The sequence below is a fragment of the Fukomys damarensis genome, unplaced genomic scaffold, assembly GCF_012274545.1.
Source record: "Fukomys damarensis isolate Sample0158 unplaced genomic scaffold, DMR_v1.0_HiC HiC_scaffold_39, whole genome shotgun sequence".
NCBI lineage: Eukaryota > Metazoa > Chordata > Mammalia > Rodentia > Bathyergidae > Fukomys > Fukomys damarensis.
This window is the reverse complement of record NW_022900951.1, coordinates 18,812,848-18,835,811: the sequence shown is the minus strand read 5'-3', so window position 1 is coordinate 18,835,811 and position 22,964 is coordinate 18,812,848.

The window sequence follows — 22,964 nt, the reverse complement described above, 5'->3', positions numbered from 1 at the left end:
GCTGCACTCCTAGGAATATGTATTTAAAGTTTGCTCAGGAAGGGAAAGAGGGAGAGAGACAAAGAAGGAGAGAGATCCCAAATCTAATAGTGGTTTTTGTATGTTGCTGTTTTCCCCTAGTGTTCTGGGAAGGTTTAGTTGCTCACATTTTCTTACATGTTCCTAAAGAAGACTGAAAGATGTGAAATAGGGAGATATTAGCCGATTGTGCCCCTTTGGATCAGTATGCATTCTAGAACATTATCACCTCGAACTGAATAATCTATAGTAGCAAATTCTCTTTTCAAGATTTGGCTCTATTTAGAATTTTAAGTATTAATAAAGAAATTTTAGTAAACACGCATTGCCTAGTCTTTAAATAGAGAAATGAATCACATTTTCAGGATAAAACATAAGATCATTGGAAGAGAAACTGTGGGTAAATTCTTGCCTGATAACTACTCATGGTCTTGTGAAGTATTCAAGTTCTTTACTTAACTTTTAGATAGAGTTTTTGTTTATACATTATCTAATTTAATGGTGAAACTCACATATGGAAAAATTGAGATGGAAGAGGTTTTACAGCGGCAGGAAATCATAATGGGCGAATCCCTCCAATGTCTGACAACCAGTCCTCAATTCCACATAGCCAGCTAGTTTAAAGAAGTCTGTCTTGGGTGCTTAGTGCTGTGGATCAGCAGCCAACATTTCAAAATAGCACCTTTGTCAAGCTAATAACATGTAAGAAGCTGCCAAAACACTTTGGCAGCTTTAAAGAATAGGATTGTAACTGAGGTGAAGGTACAGAAATGTTCCCAGGATGAACCTTAAGAATTACACTTGTTCTTTCCAGTGGGTTATGCCTAACTTCTATATACCTCTCTGCTTGAGGACTTTATCTGGTTATCGAAGCAGGCTCTATCAGTGATAGGACCTGTTGGATACCAGGGAGTTAATACTCCTGGTAGTGTTTTTCTTTCAGCAGCCCCATGGACCCCCCGTACTCATAATGCACCCCCATTCTTTTTTCTCTTTTCTTCTCAACTTTGACGTGCACTTCTCAGCTCTTTCTGGGATCACCAATCAAATAAATCACATTCACATCTTTGGTTTATTTCTGTGAACCAAAACTAAGACACTAGGTAGAAAGAGACCTAGACAGTCAATATAAGTTCTTACTGGATATTAAGATGAGTCCATGGATATAGAACAATATTCCAGGGTCTTAGTTCTTAGATGAACTGTATATACCTGAATTCAAAATTTTCTCAAATATTTGGTTAAAATTAATATTAAAAGAACTATCAACAATAGAAAGCTCATACCTCTTGTTATTAGCATTTTAAATAGATCAGTGACAGCCCTCAATTCATAATAAAATGTTTTTACTCTCTTCTTTTAGAGATTTATCTTTTTATTGAGATATGCCTGCAGCAGATATCTGCTTTACCCTTCTTGAATTCAACTGCCTTAGTTTTCCTTACCTTAATAGGCCCTCATATTTTAATACTCTGAGAATTATGTCTGCCTACTTGGGAAGAAATCATCTGCGAATTCAGCTCAACAGATTTCACTGGATCTCTTCTGTGAGAGGCTTCTTGGGGGCTTCAGTAGTACTTGAACTCCTAGAAAGAAGGGGCTCTGTGGGCCTGTGGTTGCAAACTGATAGTTCCTAATGAGCATATTTCCAAGTGGATTGACATCACCCCAACCCATTCCTACAGTGCCTATAAAGGACTCAGTCTAATAGGATTTAGCAATTCAGAGTGTGCCCAAGGGGCTTCAGCATAACTGGTCCCCACTTTTGGATATTCCCTGAATAAGTTAAGTGCCATTTTAACTCTTTTAAGCTTTGTTTCCTCTTCCATTAAAAAAGGGGACAATAAGAGTACTTTTCTCATTGGATTAGGATTAAATGAAATACTGTATAATCCAGTGTCCAATACACAGTTGTTGTAAATCAATGTCAATTCTTATTCTTGGCAAAACTGACACCTCAATATGTCCTGTCTGTTAGGTGGGGGACACAGGCAATGTTTGGTAATTAGAGTGACCCAAGTGGAATAGGATGATTAATCAGAATGGGATCCAAGAACCTCGCAAAAGGTTGTGGATGTGGATGGAAATTCATAGCATGATGATCTATCTATTCAGAGAGACAGATGTACTTAGATATCTGGAGAGAATAAGAGTTCTGGTCAATAGAGCTAAGATTTAGGGAAGTATTCAATGTCAATATGATACTAAGGTAAGACTTACAGCCTACAAGATAAGCAAACATAGGTCATCTTAGCATGTATGTGGTATTTATTTCATGCATGCCTTCTATGGAATGTATGAGACTCATCTCAGGTCCAAATGGTGGGACTTGTGTTCCTGCTAAAATTGCAGTCTGTTTCAGGCTTTTTGGGCGAGTAACTTCCAGAAGAAAAATGTAAATGAAGACTGATGGGAGGAAGGGCTTAACTTCTAGCCATGTTTTTTTTCTCATTTCTATATTCTCATTGATGTTGCTATTATCTAATTTTACTCCAGCTCTTTGGGCATTGAGACTTGTCTTTTCCTATGCCTAGGTTAGATTTATGGTTCCCAAGACTTTGATTTGTTTTGGTAATAATGGGTACTCTACTTCCTCATTTTACATGTTGTATCAAAAATTTTTTACTATTACACTGTGAGTTCCTTGAAGCAGGAAAACAGCTTCTTGACCTTTGCATATTAAGCCTATACTTGCTGCTAGACATCATAGAGGTTCAGCAGATTTCTTTGGGATGAAGGAATAACTAAATCTAATAGGATCCGGTCTAACACATATTTACTGTATTGTCTCTTCTGTTTTAATATGAATGTCAGTAAGGATAGAGATACAGTGACTGCATGGTTTACACAATGTTGTAACCAGATATGAAACTAAAGTTAAAATAAAATGCAAACAACAAAACTTTGCATGTCATAACCTGGCAAACTTCTGAGAAGAGGTGCCAGGAACTTTTGAAATTTATTCAGGGATGACTAATTTTAGCTTATAAGGAAAGTGAAATAAATTCAACTTTTTTTTTTTTTTACAAACTCTTTCTGACAGTTCTTAAATCCCATGTCCTGCATGTTCTTTTTCCATTACCTAGCTTCCCAAGGAGGTAAAAGCTGGCATAATTCAGTCCCATCGCCTTCTGTTCCCTAGAGGCCTCCTTAGTTCTTTCATTTTCCCTTGGAAGTATTAAATCCTTATTAAGAGATGGAAAAGTGTCCAGAATGCCATTTTGAAACTCCTGGGAATACAGGAAATGTTCTCCTTTTGAAACCTGTACATTTTCCACCTAATTCTAGTATTATAAAAATGGTCTAGATATTATTAATGTGAAGTTAATTAATGAGTATGCTTGAGAATCTGTAATGAAATGGCAAATGCTGCTGATTCCTAATCATATCTCCCTAGTGGTCTTTGTGCCAGAGGATTCCCATATAAACAGTTGTACCTCTCTGCTTGAGGACTTTATCTGGTTATCAAAGCAGGCTCCTTCAGTGACAGGACCTGTTGGATACCAGCGAGTTAATACTCCTGGTAGTGTTTTTCTTTCAGCAGCCCCATGGACCCCCCGTACTCATAATGCACCCCCATTCTTTTTTCTCTTTTCTTCTCTACTTTGACGTGCACTTCTCAGCTCTTTCTGGGATCACCAATCAAATAAATCACATTCAAATCTTTGGTTTATTTCTGTGAACCAAAACTAAGACACTAGGTAGAAAGAGACCTAGACAGTCAATATAAGTTCTTACTGGATTTTAAGATGAGTCCATGGTTATAGAACAATATTCCAGGGTCTTAGTTCTCAGATGAACCATATGTACAGCAACTGGCTGATAACCTTGGTCAGGAAATCAGAAGCCAGTGGCTTCCTAAAATCAATGCATACTTCTACAATTGAAATGAATGTTATTTTCTCTTAGATTATGTCTTTTATGAAATTAAGGTAATAGTAAACAAAATTTTGTTTGTTCTTTTTTCCCTTTTTTAAAGTTAAATTATTCAGCAGAATGATAAGCTGGAAACTACCATGTAATATGATATACTATAACAAACAAATAGCAGTTTTACTTTTTAGAATTGTACCTGTCTGTAAAAAAACTCAAGGTCATAGCAACAAAATTGTCATGAAAGATGAAAAGCAATAGGAAATTTATAGATGATTCCAGAAGTGCTAGCTACGTGTTTGTGAGGGAATCCATTAAACTCTGTGGTCCTCTATATCCTAAGGAGTGAAGCAAGGGTGTCAAAGATCTCAGAGGCTTCTTCTAAGGTCTGCCAATCTTTAACTCTCTAGAGATAGCACCTCAAAACTAGAAATATTCTCTTTGGGGACCTTTCATCTCTATTTTTCACATCTTTATGTTCACCCAAGGCTAGCCTGAAACTCCAGTTAGCTGTTTTCTTCATGGACATCGCCATTCTGAAGTCATGAAGCATTTCATAACCATCTTTCAATTTGTAATATTAGGGAGAGTATTTATCATGTTTCAAAGTAATTATGACTTTTTCAAGTTGGTAGAGACCAGGTGATCTGGTTAAGAGCAGGATGTGACATAGAGCCAGAGGAAATCTAACGCTCAGAAGCCATCTCCAGAAGAGAACTTAAAGTAGAGAAAATGTGAGCAGAAGTCTGTTGTTCTGTGACATGAGATGGTGGCAAACTGTGGGTTTAGACAAGGTAGCAAACTAAGAGTATTCAGAAGCTTAGTTTTCCTCACATGGTAAATTGAGTTTCAGAAATCTACAGAGTAGAATCAAAAGAAATGAATATGTTTGTAGACAAACAGGTAACAAAACCTTGAAAATTCACCAGAGCACTGAACCATTGCCTCAACATGGGAGGAGGAGGAATAGTGTGTCAAATGGATAGCAAGAATAAGGGAGATAGAGTTTTTGCAAATGGGAAGGGGATCAGGACTTGGAGGTAAGGGGAAGAGTAGGGATAGGGAGGGTAAGTAAAAGGAATTAAGATGTATAATGTACATATACCAACTCCCTATGATGAATGTAATCATTACGTGCTGCAAACATGTACTAATAAAAAATTCATAAAGATCTGGGAGGAGGCGAATGCTGGCTGGGACATACTTGCACACCCAAAGGGAAGAGAAAGGGCAATTCAAGTGGAGAGCTGACCTTCAGCCCAATAGAGGAAAGAAAAGGAAGAGCACAGTCAATGTCAGCAGAGGACAAGCCCAGGAGGGCGGCTCATAGGACAACTTCAGGTTGGCACTTTTGTTTTTCTTGGTAACAGGGATCAAACTCAGGCCCTTGTGCTTCTGAGGCAGGCACTGGAACCACTGAGCTAAATCCCTGGCCCAAGGTTGGCACTTTTGACAAACCCTTGATATTTTTTTTACTTTGTAACTGTTACTCTTATCTTATTGTTTCAATGACTTCTTAAAACTTTAGACATTTTTTACTATTTTAAAAATAATACATATTCATCTTTAAAAATTTGGAAAATATGGAGTCATAAGAAAAATATATAAAACATCAATAATTTCCATGCTTTTTATTTCTCTATTTGATATTTGCAGATTTTATGGGTCTTATAATTGTTGTCATAATGTCTGTGTGGGTGTGTATAGCTGCATAGTTTTGAATCCTACTTCATTTCACTTAATTTTTATTTGTGAGCATTTTCCTAAATCATTAATTTTTATAAATACAATTTTTCTAACGACAAAATACCATTTCACTCAGCCAATTCTTGTAATGTGTCTGGCACTTTGCTAGATGTTGAGATTATCGTTATAAACAGGAAAAAGTTGATTCCAGATTTCTTGATAATTATGATATATGGATACAATCTCATAAATATTGGAATTAGAAATGTTCTCAATGAGGTCTTATTGGGCATGACTTCATATGTGTGGTAAGCATCATTTATGATGTATAAATCTTTGTATAAACATTAGTGTGTGCAGAGAAGTATATGAGAACTAGTCTCAGTTTTGTCCTGATGTCTTTCCTTCGTAAACTCCTATGTAACTGTAGTAACCCGTAAAGAAGCTACACTAAGCTCCTGATGACAACTATGCAGGACAGTTCTGGCACAGAGTAATAACTGAGTTCCTTTCTAAAATAACCTTAGAACTGTGATAGGACTAGAACACTTCCTTCCAAGGTTATTGTTAGTGTTAAAGAAGGGTCTCTCTAACCTGTACCTTCTTCCTTTCATAAGGCAGCATATAGATTTGGGTTGGGGAGCCCTCACATGTTCCCTTCACATCACACCAGAAGGTATCCACTTGTTAAAGGAACAGCTTACTATTTCAGACCTATCTATTTCTATATCCCTAGGAGTAGCCATATACACTAACCTTACATGTTCTGAGTTTGAAAATTTTATTCAAATTATTACGTTTTTAGAGTAGCAAAGTGCTTTTTAGACAAGTCCATAGTACACAAATCATAGGTGTACAAATGAATTTTCAGAAATCAAACATACTATGTAATCAGAATCTACACCAAGAAGCAGAGCATTATCAGCACCTCAGAAGCCCCCATTGTGCCTCTTCTGATCACTCATCTGCTATCCAGGTAATTCCTTTAAGCTGTATGGATATAGTTATCTTCTTAAATTTTATAGTGTTGTTCTCTTTGTGTCTTGATTGTTCTCCATATTATGTTTGTGAAATTCGACCACATTGTTGAGTACAGTTTTGTTGTTTTTCTTATGCTCCTTGCAGCATATTCTATTGTATGTATAATGCTATTTTTATTACATTGCTTATGAACATTTCGTTTTTTTCAAGTTTTGAATTCTTAAGAATGTTGCAATGTAAGTGCCTATAGAAGTTTTTTGATATATGATATGAATGCATTTTGTTGAGAATATACTAAGCAGAAATTGAGTCATAGACAAAGTATATATTAACATTTGTTAGATATGACAGGTGCTTCTAAAGTGATTTTCCCAACATACACTCCTACTGGCAGTGATTTATAATTCTAGTTGTTCATGCCCTTGCCAGCATTTGATGTCAAGCACATTTTGTTTTGGCGTCACAGTACCCATAGGAGATAATCAAGATTCATATTTTGGGGCAGTATGTTCAGAGAGCCTTTAGTTCTCTTTTTATCAATACTGTAATCAGAGGATACTTTATACTTTATTAATATTCCATTTTATTAAAATACAAAGAAATTATTTTTTAAAACATAGTGTTTGTATTTTTTCCTCTCCTTTGAACTGAATGTGGACTAAAGTATTAGTTTACCCCTAGTAGTTACTTCACAAATGGCTTATAGTAACAAACACCAGCTGCAAGTCCCTTTTTGTCTCTTTCATAGGCTGGTTTACCTGAGTGTTGCTTAGAAAGTACAATAAGCAAAATCAATTGAGAAGTGAACTTCTCAATATCCTACAATGCTTCAAATATGTATTCTCTGGATTGTCATAGAAAACATTTTATGACCTCACCCTAGAAGAATTTATTTTAATTCCAAGCAAAATCTGAAAAGCAGGGCTAGCATGCCATTTAGTAACAGAAAAAAAGTCTCACTTTTTGTAGTTTTTCAATTAAAATATTCTGTACAGGTATAAGATCCCAATGATGAATGTAACTGTACTGTATAACTAAAATGTACCAATAAACTCAATAAAAAGAAAAAATATTCTGTATATATTTGGGAGACCAAATTTTAGTTATACACACTGAACTTAAATTTCATATATTTTCACACTTTATAAAATATTGTTCTTGCATTGATTTTTTTCAAGGCATTCGTCAATGTAAAAAACATTTTTTAAATCATGGGTTGTACAAAAACGTGTGCTGAATTTGGCCTGCATTCCATAGCTTGCTGATCTGTCTTCTAGGATTTTAATTCCTAATAAGCCCTTTGAAGACAGAGACTGTATTTGCTTTGTTTTACTTTTGGTTCCCTAACCCTGCCATCATATCTCACACTCATCCTCTGGTTCAAAATATTTGTGGAAAGAAATACTATTGCTTTTTCAAATGGTGCATCATGGTGCTAATCCCAGATTGGAATTCAGAAGACAGTTCTGTTATTCAGCATGAAAGAATTGCATGCCTACTACGTGTTTTGTGTTGTACAAAATGATATTGTTTACTAGACCTAATGCCAGCTACTTGGAAGAAAAACTCATTAAATTGTTATTTCTCTTATACTGCAGGTATCTTGCATTTAGGGCATTGCATATTAGTATAGTAAATTCACACGTCTATGAATAGCCACAGTTATTATTTCTCAGGCATTCTGATGAGAACATCAAGAATACAACCTAATAATGAGGTCTGATGTATTTTCCTTCTTTCCCATAGGCAAATAAGAAAACTGCTAACATTTTTAAAAAAATAATATACAATAAAAAGTGCACATTTATAAACAAGTCAACTTTGAGTTTGCAATAAGAATTGGTATGGTGCATCCTGGTAACACTTGAGGATTCTTCTATCATTCTTATTATTAAATCTAATAGTTATAAAATAAAAATTTTTAGTCAATCAAAAAAGAATGAAGGATAAAACAAATAACCTGTAAAATTATAACCAAAGTTACCAGTCTTGATATAATTTGCATTTTTCCTTTTTTCACCATCTCTCAGTTATGGCACAACAAAACTGTAAACTTTGGAATTAAAACTACTACCATTATATTTTCTATCTGTGTCTTAACTCTGTGACTTTGGGCAATTACTGTGTCCATGACATAGTTTTCTTACTTGCAAAAATAGGGTAATATTAATATGTACTGATAGGGCATTGTAAAAATTAAAGGAGCTATTACTGCAAACTATTAGCTCATGTGATCCAAAAAGGTTAGTTATTATTATTGAAATTTGCAAAAAGGTGTCAACCCAATTTGACCCTTTTTATACCCTCCCTTACCTTTTCCCTTCTTCTCTTTCTTTCCCCTTGTCCTCCCTCTTCCCTATCTTTAATAGCTTCACAATTTTCCATGTATGACTATAATTTATTATTGAGCAGTTTGGATTATTTCCCAATTTATCCTAATAATATAGCAAATGCCCTTGTGTATCCATGTACATGCACTTCTCAGTGTATCTCTATTATTCCCACTGTATCTTTTCTTAAAACATATTTGTCAGGTGAACAAGTGAGATCCTTAATCATGATTGTGAACTTGACTAGTTTAAGATGTTTAGCAGACTAGTAAGGTACACCTCTGAATGTGTCTAAGTCATGGGGATGTGACCTTGGGGAATACCTGGTTTTCAGCCCTTTGTGCTCAGTGCTCTTTCTAATCCACTCTGCTTCTCTAATAGTGTAAAGTGAGCAGCTTTGCTCCATAAAACCCTTCTCTCATGATGTTTCTGCTTCGGAGCCAGCCAACCATGGACTGAAACCTCCATAATCATGAGACAACTAAACCTTTCCTTCAAGCTGTGACATCAGATATTTGTTCTAGCAAGAGAAGTTGAGTGATACAAGTAAACACATCTTTTAAACTTTAAAAAAATGTATTAAAATTTTGCCTTTTTAAAAGCTTGTACCATATAAATCATAAAAAAATAACTTGTGAGACTGGCTTCATCAGTGCATTTATATTTCACCATTTGGCATTACCTGATTCATGCAAGGCAAAACTGAGTTTGTGCCAGAGACTTTCTCACCCAATGGCCTTTCTTTATTCTTTAGTATTAAAATGTACAGTTTTAGCTAAGAATGTAGGCACAAGAACAAAGACTGAATTTACCAGCTTTTAAGCAGTTATTTGTGATGATGCTATGAAGAAATTATGATGTGTGCAAATTCTGGAATACAATCTTTAAAGGAAGGGCCAGGAGATCCTTTGCCCGTATCCTACCAGCTGGAATAAAAACATAATGGCTGCAGCTGGAGCTACTGTGCATCATCAGATGACCTTGGAAAAGATCAACAGTGGAGGAAAAAAATAGCAGCAGCCTACATTATTGGTACTGTACAGCCCCCAAAGCAGCTCTCCTATCTTTTTAAGCTACCATTTCTACAGTTTGTAGCAAACTCTAATTTTTCATGATTCTGGTTTAAGGTTTTCCTCATGACCTGCAAAAGCCCTTTCTAAATTAAGAATATTAATCCATTGCCTGGCATAATTTTCACATAATTCTGAGACTGATAATTTTGCCTATGGTCTTTGTTACATATAGATGTTTATGATTTTCATATATATTTAAAATTATGTGTACAGTGCTTGTTCGGTGCTAAGCATTTTAAAAATATTTTCAAATATTAACTCACTTAATCTTCATGACAAACTTATGAAGTAGAAACTCATTAAATTCCAATTTATAGATAAAGAAATTTAGCCATAGAGAAGTCCAGTAATTTGAGATCTTAATTTATATATCTAGTAAGTAGCTGAGCTGAGATATGGGAAGTCTGGATCCAGAGCCCATGTTCTTATCCACTTTGCTCTCCCACTTCTTATTGCCTGCCCTCCTAATCAATCTTTGCATTTGTGACTACTGTGAAAGTTTGGGGCTAGGAAAAATAGTTCATCATTTTTGCTGTTTTTAGTTTAGCTTTCATACTTAACACTTTATTTAAAATTTATTGTGATGAATGAAATAAGATGAAGATCTAATTTGACATTTTAAAAATATAAACACTTTCTACTAACTCTGTATATATTGCTTTTTTACTCTTTGTAAAGGCGTCCTTTTTTATAAAAATAATACTATGTTCTCATATTACAGGGTCTGTTTCAATACTATTTTTCCTATATTGATCCGTATACTGATTCCTGTTCCATTTGTTAAACAAATACTTACAGATTGCCTCTTTGGAGCTGGACACACTTAAATGTTGCAGGTTTTAAAATGTCTACCATTATTGAGGTAAAATTTATACACACATTTTATGTATGTTTTGTTGAGTTTCAACATATCATATACCCATGATACCTTTATCATAACGAAGGTACTAAATCTTTCCATTAATTCTAAAAGTCTCTTTGTGTTTTTAAGTTTGTTTCTTTATTAAGAAAAATTGACATGAGATCTAGCCTCTTGTTTTAAATTTCAGAGTACAGTGTTGGTAACTGTAGACACTATGCTGTACAGATCTTGAACTTACGCACCTTGCAGGAGAGAATAATTGGCATAGATTTAATATAGGACTTTTCTTTGAAGCCATTATTCATTTACTCAAAAATAACTAACGAGATATTTTTTCATTGAGATTCAGGTTATTAATAATAATAACAACCTGTGCTTATATTTGTAAATTGATTTGAAGCAATTAGCTTAAATAGTTTGTATTTTGTTATTTTCTGTTTTTTATTTTTATTAATTTTATTGGTACGTTTTAGGTACACAGTATAATGACATTCATCATTGGAGATTTGTACCTTTGAACTCTGGTCCTTGTGCTTGCAAGGCAGGCCACCGAACCGCTGAGCTAAATCCCTGGCCCTGTACCTCTTGATTCTTATCTTTTAACCATTCCCCTGCATTCCCTTCAACCCCCCACCCCTCTCTAGTTACAAAGACTTTGTTTCCATTTTTTCATTTTCTCATGTTAATTCCATTCCCTTCTTTCCTTTCCCCTACCCCTGTTACTTCCCCTTCCCCTTTGTATCTTTTCTTCCTATTTCACATTATTTATTATACATTTTGAATCTTATTTACACTTTGTTTCTCACATTAGAGAAACTTCAGTATTTATACACGACTGTCCTATTTATTTCACTTAAGAGTATGGCCTCAATGTGCATCCATTTAGTTATAAATGTCTCTAGTTTCTCTTTGTTTTAAAAATTTTTTTTTTAATCCAGTTTCCACTAATGGGTGACTGGGCTTTTTAGAAGTTTTAGCTATTACAAACTGTGCCACTATGAACATGGGTGCACATATACTGCTGTGCTATGATTCTTTTAATTTTTTTTCGAAGATACCCAGAAGAGGCAAAGCTGGCTCAAATGGGACCTCTAATCCTATCTCCATACTGATTTCCACACTAGTTGCACCAGTTTATCCTCCCACCAACAGTGGCAAAGTGTTCCTTTTTCCCCACAACCCCACCAGCATTTGTTATTGGTTGATTTCTTGATAGCAGCCATGTTTTCTGGGGTGAGGTAGAATCTCAGCATTGTTTTCATTTGCATCTCTTGCATGACCATTGATGTTGAACATTTTTTTCAAATGTTTATTTGATATTTCTATTTGTTTCTCTGAGAAATGTCTGTTCATTTCAGATGCCCATTTTTGGATTGGATCTTTCAATATGGGAGGTCTGATTTTTTTGAGTTCTTTATAGATTCTAGATAGTAGAAGTTTGTCTGATTAACAGCTGCTAAAATTTATTATCCACATTGTGGGGTATCTATTCATGCTGTTGATTTCTCATGCTGTGTAGAAAGTTTTTAATAAGAAGAAATAATACTTGTTGATTCTTTGAGCTAGTTCACGGGCAACTGAGGTTTTGTTAATGAATTCTTTTCCAGTACCCATGTCTTCAAGAGTTCTACCTAACCTCTCTCCAGCTGGTTTAGTGTTTCTATTTTAATATTTCAATTTTTAATCTATTTCAATTTGAGTTTATTGCATGGTGAGTGACGTAGATCTAGTTTTAATCTTTGTCAAGTTGAAACCCAGTTTTTCCAGCACCATTTATTAAAGAGGCTATCTTTCTTCCAGTGAGGGTGTTTGGCTTCTTTGTCAAAAATGAGGTGGCTGAGTGTGTCTGGACTTATTTCTGCATCTTCTAATCTGTTCCACTAGTCCTCAGGTTTGTTTTTTTTACCAGTACCATGCTGTTTTTATCACAGTAGTTTTGTAGTATAGTCTCAAGTTGGGGATTGTGATACCCCCTACATTGTCTTTGTTGCCTAAAATTGTGTTTGATATTCTAGGTGAATTCTTGTTCCAAATGAATTTTTGAATTGTTCTCTCAAGGTCTGTGAAGGATGCTGTTGGAATTTCAATTGGGATTGCATTGAATCTACGGAGCAGTTTTGGAAGTATGGCCATTTTTACTATATTGATTCTTTCTACACAGGAGCAAGGGGATGTCTTTCCATTTTCTGATATCTTCTTTGATGTCTTGTTTCTGAGTGCTATAGTTTTCAGCGTAGAGGTCTCTGATTTCTTTCATTAGGTTGATTCTTTTTTTTTTTTTAAATCTATTGTGAAGGAAGTTGTTTCTCCAGTTTCTCTTTCAGTGAGTCTGTTTTTTGTGTACAGGAAAGCTGTTGATTTTTGTGTGCGTTGACCTTGTATCCAGCTGTTCTACTGACTTTGGTTATTAAGTTCAGAATACTTTTGGTAGATTTCTTCAGGTCTTTTATAGAATATCATGTTGTGCAAATAATGACAGTTTAGCTTCTTCATTTCCTCTATTTAGTCCTTTTATTTCTTTCTCTTGTATAATTGCTGTGGGTAATGTTTCCAAAACCACATTGAACAGGAGTGGTAATAATGGATATCCTTGTCTTGTTCCTGATTTTAGTGTGAAGGATTTCAGTTTTTGATTATTTAGTATGATATTGGCTGCTGTTTTTTTATAGATGGTTTTTTATCAGGTTGAGATAGAGACCATCTATTCCAATTTTCTGTAGTGTTTTTATCATGATTGCATGCTGGATTTTGGCACTTTTTCTGCATCTATTGAGATGATCATATGTTTTTTTCCTTGTATCTATTAGTATAATGCATTATATTTATTGAATTTGAGTATGTTGAACCATCCCTGCCTCCCTGGGATGAATCCCACTTGGTCAGGGTATATGATCTTGATGATCTTCTGAATTCTGTTTGCCAGAATCTTATTAAGGATTTTTGCATCTGTATTCATTAGTGAGATTGGCCTATAGTTCTTTTTTTTTGGATGGGTCTTCCTCTGCTTTGGGGATCAAGGTGATGGCTTGCTTCCAGGAATGAATTCAGAAGTATGGCTTCCCTTTAAATTTCACTGAAGACTTTAAACAGTAGAAGCAATAGTTCTTCTCTAAATGTCTTGTAGAATTAAGCAGTATAGCCATCAGCACTCAGGCTTTCCTTAGCTGGTAAGTTTTTAACTTATGTTTTCAAGTTCGTTGATTTCTATTGTGTTGTTTAGAATTTTTAGGTATTCTTCATTCAACTTTGGTAATTCATATGTATCTAGGAATCTGTCTATATCTTCTGTGTTTTCCATCTTTTATTGGCATATAAGTTCTTGATGTAGGTATTGATAATCTGGATTTCTGCTGGGACCATTGCAATTTCAGCTTTTCATTCTTACTTGCATGGAGTTGGCCTTTTCTTTACTTTTTTTTTATAAGGTTGGCTAAGGGTTTGTCAATTTTGTTTGTTTTTTTGAAGAACCAACTCTTTGCTTAATTGATTTTTTGGTATCATTCTCTTAGTATCCATTACATTGATTTCTGCCCTGATCTTTATAATTTCCTCCCTTGTACAAGCTTTGAGTTTGTCTTGCTCTCCTTTTTCTAGAAGCTTGAGGTTCAGCATTAGGTTGTTTATTTGAGCTCACTTTCTTTTCCTGAGTATTTACTGCTATGAATTTCCTTTATAAGACTGCTTTCATTATGTCCTATAAATCCCAATGTGTTATATTGATATTGGCATTTAATTGTAGAAACTGTCTGATTTCTTCAATTTCCTTTGTGATCACATTGTTTATTCAGAAGTGTGTTGTTCAATTTCCATGTGTTTATGAAAGTCTTGCAGTTTATTTTGCTGTTGCTCTCCAATTTTGTCACACTATGTTCTGATAATATACAGGGGATAACTTCAATTCCTTTGCGCTTCTTTAAACATGTTCCATGAGCAAGTATGTGGTCTATTTTGGAAAATGACCCATTTGCAGCTGAAAAGTATGTGTATTCTGATCTTGTGGGGTTGAGCATTCTGTAAATATCTGTTAAGTTCATTTGTTCAAGAGTTTGATAGAGTTCTAGTATTTCATTGTTTATTTTCTGTACAGTTGATCTATTTGTGACAGTGGGGTATTGAGGTCCCCCACTACTATTTTATCCGTGTTAATTTGATTTTTCATATCTTGTTTTATATAGTTGGGTGCACTAGTATTTGGTACATATATATTTATGATTGTAATTTCTTCCTCTTGGATTGTTTCCTCTACAAAGATGCAGTGGCCTTCTTTGTCTCTCTTAATCAGTGTTGCTGTGGAATCCATTTGATATGCAAATAGAATAGCTACTCCTGCTTTTTTTTCAGGTTCTTAATTGCATGGAATATTGTTTTCCCTTTAACTTTCAGTCTATGAATTTCTTTTTGAAAGTTTGTTTCTTGTATGCAGCATATTGTTGGATCTTCCTTTTTGACCCACTCTGCCAGTCTATTTTTTTTTTGAATGGTGAATTGAGACTATTAACATTGATGGTGATAACTGATATGTATTGTCTTGTCTATGTCAGGACTTTTTCTTTTTGTTGGATTCTCCCACTTTGCATTTAATTTCTTTTTGTGTGTGATAGATTCATTCTGCTGAGCTTCCTGGGGTTGTGATCCTCATATTCTTTTCCTAGGATATTGTTTAAAATGTTTTGGAATGCTGGTTTGGTATTCATGAATTTCCTCTGGTGCTTTTTGTCGTGAAAATATCTTATTTTCCCCTCAATTTTGAAAGAAAGTTTTGCAGGGTTCATCAATCTGGTTTGGAGGTTGCTTTCTTTTAGAGCTTGAAATACTTTTCTCCAGGATCTTCTTGCTCTGAGGGTTTGTGTTGAGAGGTCTGCTGTGATTTTGATAGGCTTTGTTTTGTATGGGATTTGTTTATTTTTCTGATTGCTTGTAGAATTTTTTTCTTCTGTTGGGTTTGTGGAATTTTGAGTATTATATGCCTTTGTACAGATTTTTTTTTTTTTTGATCATCAGTTGTTGGAGTCCTATATGCCTCACTTACTTGTATTTCAAATTCTTTTGCCCTGCCTGGGAAGTTTTCTGCCATTACTTCCATGAACCTTTTTTGATGTTGTTTACACTCTCCTGTTTCTTCATTGACTTTGATCAGTCTTATGTTATTCTTCTTTGTATCATCTAGCATCTGCTTGATTGATTTCTCATGTTCCCTTACTATTTTAAAGAAATTTTTCACTTTCTAGTCACTAATTGAAATCCTATCTTCTATATCTGAAATTCTGTCCTCACTTTGGCTCATTCTGCTGTGTAAGCTTTTAATGGAGATTTTAATCTTTTGGAAATCTGTTACCATCTGTTTTATGAATTCCATTTGTTTCCTATGTTGGGATTCCATCATGTTCTTCAGCTTCTCTAATTTTTTATGTGTCTGCTGTAGATTTATTAATCATGTCTTGCACTATGGACACAATTTCTGGTATTATCTGAGATATTATTTCTGATTTCATTTTTTCCAGATCCTCTTTGTTGCCAGTTCAGGGAATCCATGTGGTTGAGTATTGGATTGTTCCAACTCATTACCCTTTGGGATTGCCTTCTTAAAATATTAGACTAATAATTTTCCATTTATCGGGCTTGAGTGCAGGGATCTTGTCTTCTATTCTCCATCTTCCCTAGAACACACCATAGTTTCTTATGTGCAGTATGTACTCAATGTGTTTTAAGCTATATTTATTACCTTACAATGCACATGGTTCCAAAATATTATGTTATACCCTCCCTGTAATTATCGTTCAGCATTTGCAAAGTGCAATTTCCTGATCCAGTAGAAAATATTTCTGTGAACAGAACACTTGTTTTCTGATCAGAACCTGTGTAGATAGGGGTAGAATAGTTTCTCAGTGTGGCCTCATGGGTAACTCTGTATGAGGATGATGACTCATATTCCCAGTGTTTTCCTGCTGAAATGCTGAAAATATTTTCTGCAGAGAACACAAAGTACAGTATCCTGGTGTGGATAATGGAAAGTCCAGCCCTTGTGGACAAAGAGGCTCTTTAGTCATAAGGCTGTTAGCCACAGCTGAGAAACTCCTTCGATATGTGGAATCAGAGGATTATGTAGTGCCCCTGGGTGTTTTGCCACGTTAAAAGGATACAAGCTTACTTGCTTAAAATTCTAAGAATTTGCTTAATTGCAGAGCCTGGAAGGTAACATTGAAATGCATAGATAATGAGAAAATGCTATGGCTACAGATCTTGGTGAAACATAGCAAGAGTGCTGAACCCAAATACGTGTTTAGACATATGTATGTGAATATATTGTTTTCTGATAATGCTTGTAACTAGATAACAATTATAAATACAAGAAAATGGATAAGAACATAAGGGACAGTGGATCATGAAAAACATATCCCTTCAACAACCGTTTATTGACTTGCTAGTATTTGTCATTGCAGATATTAGAGTGAAACAGAGACTGAGTATATGGTTAGAAGAAAGGCTGAAGGAACTCACTATCTATTGACATGCAGCTTTGTAAGCACAGGTATAAAATAAAAACACCCGAGAGCCCTGTTCTTGGATGAAGGCACAGCAGTGGCCAGGGAAAAGGTGGATACTGAGCTGTGTTTGGAAGAATGGGTTAGCATTTCCAGGGCAAAGAAAGGTAGAATTAAGATTGGTTATTCCATATAAAATAAGCAGCATCTGCAATGCATCTAAGGATGAGATACTGTGTCACCTCTGAAGCTTAAAGGGAAGCTGGAGCTTAAAGAAAAGGGAAGAATGGTAAAACTGAAGTAGAGCACAGACATTGAACAACCAGTCTTATGTTGGGTTCCTCCTGAAACACCCTGAGACAAAGACTTTAAGGCCAGTGGTTTATGGGGAAGTGATCCCAGAAGGTACTGGTAGAACAGGATAAATGGGATCATGTTAAACCTCAGAGTGACTAGGGCTCAATCCATTGGGAACCTCTGGAGAAACTGTGCATTTCTAAGTTCTCTTACTAGATGAATGAGAACTTGGATATATTCAGACAACTCCTTTCTATGATTTTTTGAGGGGTAATCCTAGCAGAGTTAACACTCTGGCACTCTGGGAGTTCCCATGAGGATGAAAATAGCCCTTAAGCAGAGGCTTATATGTGCATGTGGCAGTAAACTGTTGCCATGTACCAGAGAGATGAGTGCCCAGGGGATAAGGATAGAACACTAATAGTAGGTAGTACAGATTATGTGTGCTATCCTATGGGTCTAGGTTTTTAATCTAAGGGAAAAATTTTTAAAACTCTGAATTATTTTAACCTGAAGAGGGGTGACATGATGAGATTCACATTTTAGATAAATTGTTTTCTGGTACTAATAAGAATAGATTTTGATGACCCAAGAAGAGAGGTAGAAAGAGCCAATTAGAATGCATTGCAGTAATTTAAAAGAGAAGTCATGAGGGATTGAAGCAAGGGTGTGTTCATGAATGTTTCATAATGGACTCTCAAAAAAGTCTTGATTGTTGATTGCTACGATGTAAATACTCCTACCTTGGCCAATTTCAAGCTACCAGTGTGGTGTCACTGATCAATGAATTGGAAAGGAGATAGATGTGCACTATCAGATCTCACTCCAGCATTTCACTCTCCTGATTATGATGGTATGAAGAATAAGGAAAGTATGTGAAGAGAAATTTAGTACTATCATAACAGACAGGGGCAAATATAATGATGTAAAAAGAATTACACTCAGATTTTTAGTTTCTAGTTAGATACATCTTTCACTAAGATTGAGGTTTTAGATAATTATATCAGTGATATTTGGAACAGCAAATAAAGTGCTCTCTATGAGTCCAGCACTATTTTAATTAAGCCTTTTACACTTACTAATGTACTTACTCTCCAAGGTGATCTCATTTGTGTTAGTGAACTTCCCATTGCTACAACAGATACCTGAGTCAACTTAAAAAGAGAAAAGCTTTATTTTAGCTCACAGTTTTAGAGGTTTTGGTCCAGGTTCAGTTGGCTTCATTGCTTTATGGGCTGTGGGGAAGCAGCACATCATGATAAGGAGTACATGACAGAGCAAAATCCCTTACCTCATGACTTAGACACGAGAGAGCAGAGGAGAAGGAATTCGTTCCCTCTGTCCCTCTGAGGTACAACTCTAGGCATCTGAAGACCTTCTATGAAGCCCTGTTCTTTAAGTTTCTACCACCTCCCAAGAGCAACACAGTGGGGACCATCTCTAACACATTGGCCATTGGGTGATGTTTCACATCCAAACCAAGGCATATAGGGCTCAGGATTTAGCTCAGTGATTCTGCCACCTGCCTCACTAGTACAAGGGCCTGAGTTCAATCCCTAGTACCAAAAAAATCCCCAAACCAAAGAATATACCTGTCTTATAGATGAGGAAACGAAGTGGCATAGAAATTAATGCATTCACCCAAAGTCATTATAGGGCTGAGCCAGGATTTTATCATACCCAACCACTCTAGTTCAGAATTCATACACATACAGGTGCACTAACAGACTAAGTAGAAGAGTTCAATTTTTGACATATTGAGATGGAGGCACAGCCAGTGAGGTTTACCTGGAATTTGGCTGAATGGTCTGAGGTAGGTAGATAAACTTGGGATGAAGATCACGTATTTATGAATCTTTACTGTACAGGTAGGTGATGTCAGGAGAAAGATATGATGAGCCAAAGTAAGTACACGAAATGAAATAAGAAGGTTGCCATGGGGCAGGACTTACACAAAAAGTCATTTAGAGATATAGTGGGGAAGAGAAAGTACTGCAAAAGAGAAGGCTAAGGGAAATCAGAGGCAGGAAAAAAGGAGGAGGAATATCTAACAAAATAGGAAGTTGTTTAAGAACAAGAGAGTAGAGAAATAAGTACTTCAGAAAATTCAACATCTAATAGTTAAGTCATTCCTAAGGGCATGGTGATGGCTTAGGGTGAGTTGAGAAGTGTGCATGTGGAAGTGGTTAGTGTCAAACTACTTTTGCTAGAAATTTGAAAAGGAAGAATTAATAGTCAATGACTTTCAACATTGACTAAACAGTAAAATCATTTGGGAAGCTTAAATTATTGAAGTCCCACCCCTCAAAAATTACAATTAATGTATTTATATATTCCTGGGACATTAAGAATTTTTTAAGTTCTCCAAGCTAACATTAACATGCAACCACAGTTAAAGCCACAAGATTAGAGGGAGGCAAAAGAGTCTAGTCCTAGAGATACAGTGATTGTTGGGAAGAGGCCTCTGGGGAAACATCAAAAAGGAACTTTCCAGTAGGGATTAAAAGTTAAATGACTTTCTGTCTGGCAGTGGAGTGCCAAAGGCAGGCTGTTGGTTGAACTTTAGTAAAATTTATGATTTACTCAAAGGCCTCGAGAGAGTGGTTCAGGGAGTGATTAAATGGTCATATGGCATAAATGGAACACTATGGAGGGAGCAGGGAGCTGCCGAGTACTTTTGGGTCCCTGATGATTGTTGTAGTCTTCTTGTGTAACGTATTCACTAGCACTTGCTTTCCTGAATTTTGGGCCTATGGCCTTCCTTCACACTTATAATCCTCCTGCTTGTCTAGCTTTATCTAGCTGCTTGGAATCTAGTCCACATGACTGTTTTAACTCACTATTCGTGTGCCCCAAATCCAAGCTACTGAGATGATTTTGATCCTTGGACACTCCAAGGCTCTTATATCTAGGGTGATTTCTTTATTTTTTTTAAATATACATTCTTAGGATAGGTTTAGATTACAGAAAAATATTATAATATGATAATAATATGGAGAGTTTCCATGTACATAGCATCTCATTTCCCCTATTATCAACATCTTACATTTGTATGACACCTTTTTCACAATATATGAGCAAATATGGATTCATCATTATTAACTAAAGTTTATCTTTAAAGAGTTTATTGTTTTTTCCCCTAATACCTTTTTCTGTTTTGGGTTCCCTTTTAGGGTAGTACCTTACATTTAGTCACACATTTCCTCAGGTCTATGTTGGTTGTAAGAATATCTGAGACTTTCCTTTATTTTGATGAACTGGATAGTTTTAAAGATGCTGCTCAGAAATTTTATAGAATGAACTTCAAATGGGATTTTTCTGATGCTTAGATTATGATTTTGGGTTTGGAGCAGAAATATCACAGGGATGTGCCAGTCTTATCACTTCCCATCACCCGTGCATGCTATCTTAATGTGTTTGTGCTGCTACAACAAAATATCATAGACTAAGCAACATGTAAAGAACAGAAATGTCCTTGTCATGAATTTTGAGGCTGAGACGATCAGGATCAGAGTACAAGCAGGTTTAGATGTCTTGTGAAGGTTGCATCCTTCAGAGGAGAGAAGGAACACTGTCTTCATCTTGGAAGAAGTTGAAAGGGTAAGCCAGCTCTGCACAAAATGTCTTTTATAAGAGCCTTAATCTCATTCATGAAGAAGGAACCATCATAGCTTAATTACTTCTTAAAGGCTCACCTTTTAATACTATCACGTTGACAACAACTGAATTTTGGAGAGGACACATTCAAATTATAGCACATGCTATCAACAGGATTTACTACTGATGATATTGACCTTAATTGCCTGGTTGAAGTAATGCTTACTTGGATTTTACACTATAAGTTATTCTCTTTCTCCTTTTCCATTCTGTATGCTTTGGTTAGGCAATTTATTTCATTGCTTTCATTTCTGTATATTATTCCTCTTTTTTACTTTTTTATTTGGAAAATTTCAAACATAAAAAATATACAGAATAATATAGTGATTTCCCATATACTCAGTAGGAGGCTTCAATGATTATCATACCATGGTCACTCTTGTTTTATCTACATGAGTGGTCTCAAAATTTAGCATGCATCAGTAACACGTGAGGCCTGGTTAAAACACGGATTTCTGGTTCCCACCCTCAGAGTGTCAGATTCGGTTGCTTTGGGGTGGGGCCTGAAATTTTGCATCTCTGAAGTTTCCAGGTGATGGTCAGTCTGCCGATTTAAGCTCTGTACTTTAAGAACCACTCTTTTACTACCTCTCCCTACATTAATTTTACCACCTCCAGTTCATTGTCTTGAAATAAATACCAGTTATCATATATCTGAAAATAGTCAGTGCATATTTCTAAACACAAGGACTTTAACAACATAATTAAAATACCATTTTCTCATCTTAAATATTAATAATTCTACTATCAAACACCCAGTTAGTATTGAAATTTGCCTGTTCAGTTTATAAATACTTTTGCAGTTAGTCACTCAAATCCATCATTTTTATATTACCTGCAATTCTCTCATAAATGAGAACTTTTCTCATCAATTATTTGGTAACTTTGATGTATAGTTTTGTGAGAGAAAGGCTGCATAAATGTGTGATTCTTTCCATGTAGTTGCCATTTTCAGAATAATGAATAGGTTCACGAACACCTCCAAAGATGGTTATTGAGGGTTTTTAAAAAAGTACTATGTCAATGCCTAGATTATTTTAACAGCTTTGTTAAAATGTAATTTGCATTCCATAACATTAACCTTTAAATGTACAATACAATCTTTTAAATACAGTTACACAGTTATGATACCATCACCACATTCTAGTTTTAGAATATTTCTATTATGTCAAAAAGAGATTTCATAAAGACATGTGTTTTTTAAATATATTTGATGTGTTTTGGTTCATTTTAATTTTCTTTTGAGGCTCAATTGGTCCCAATTTTGGGTGATGGGAGCCCTTTTGAGATAGGCTCCTATACTAGGTTACAGTAAAAACAAAATGAATCATTTGAAAAATGTATAATCCTTAGATGATGCTGCATAACTATGATTGTAGTTTTGGCCCTTGGATGCACATTACAATCACTTGAAGCACTTTAAGGCATTTTGTTATTCAGTCCAGTCCCAGTGTTAATCACAGAAGAAACTCTGAAGGTGTTAACCCAAGCACCAGCCCTCTTTGCAGCCCCTAGGGAAGATTCCAATATGCTGCCGTGGTTGGGAACCACTGATCCTCGACTGTATGGATTAATTTCATTTATTTCTGCTTCCCCCTTTTCCTACACTTTGCCCAGTCCTTTTGCTCAATTTATTCTTCTGATGTCAGTGCAACTGTATCATTTTTTGACCCAGACACGTAAGCAAGATACCATATTCATTTGA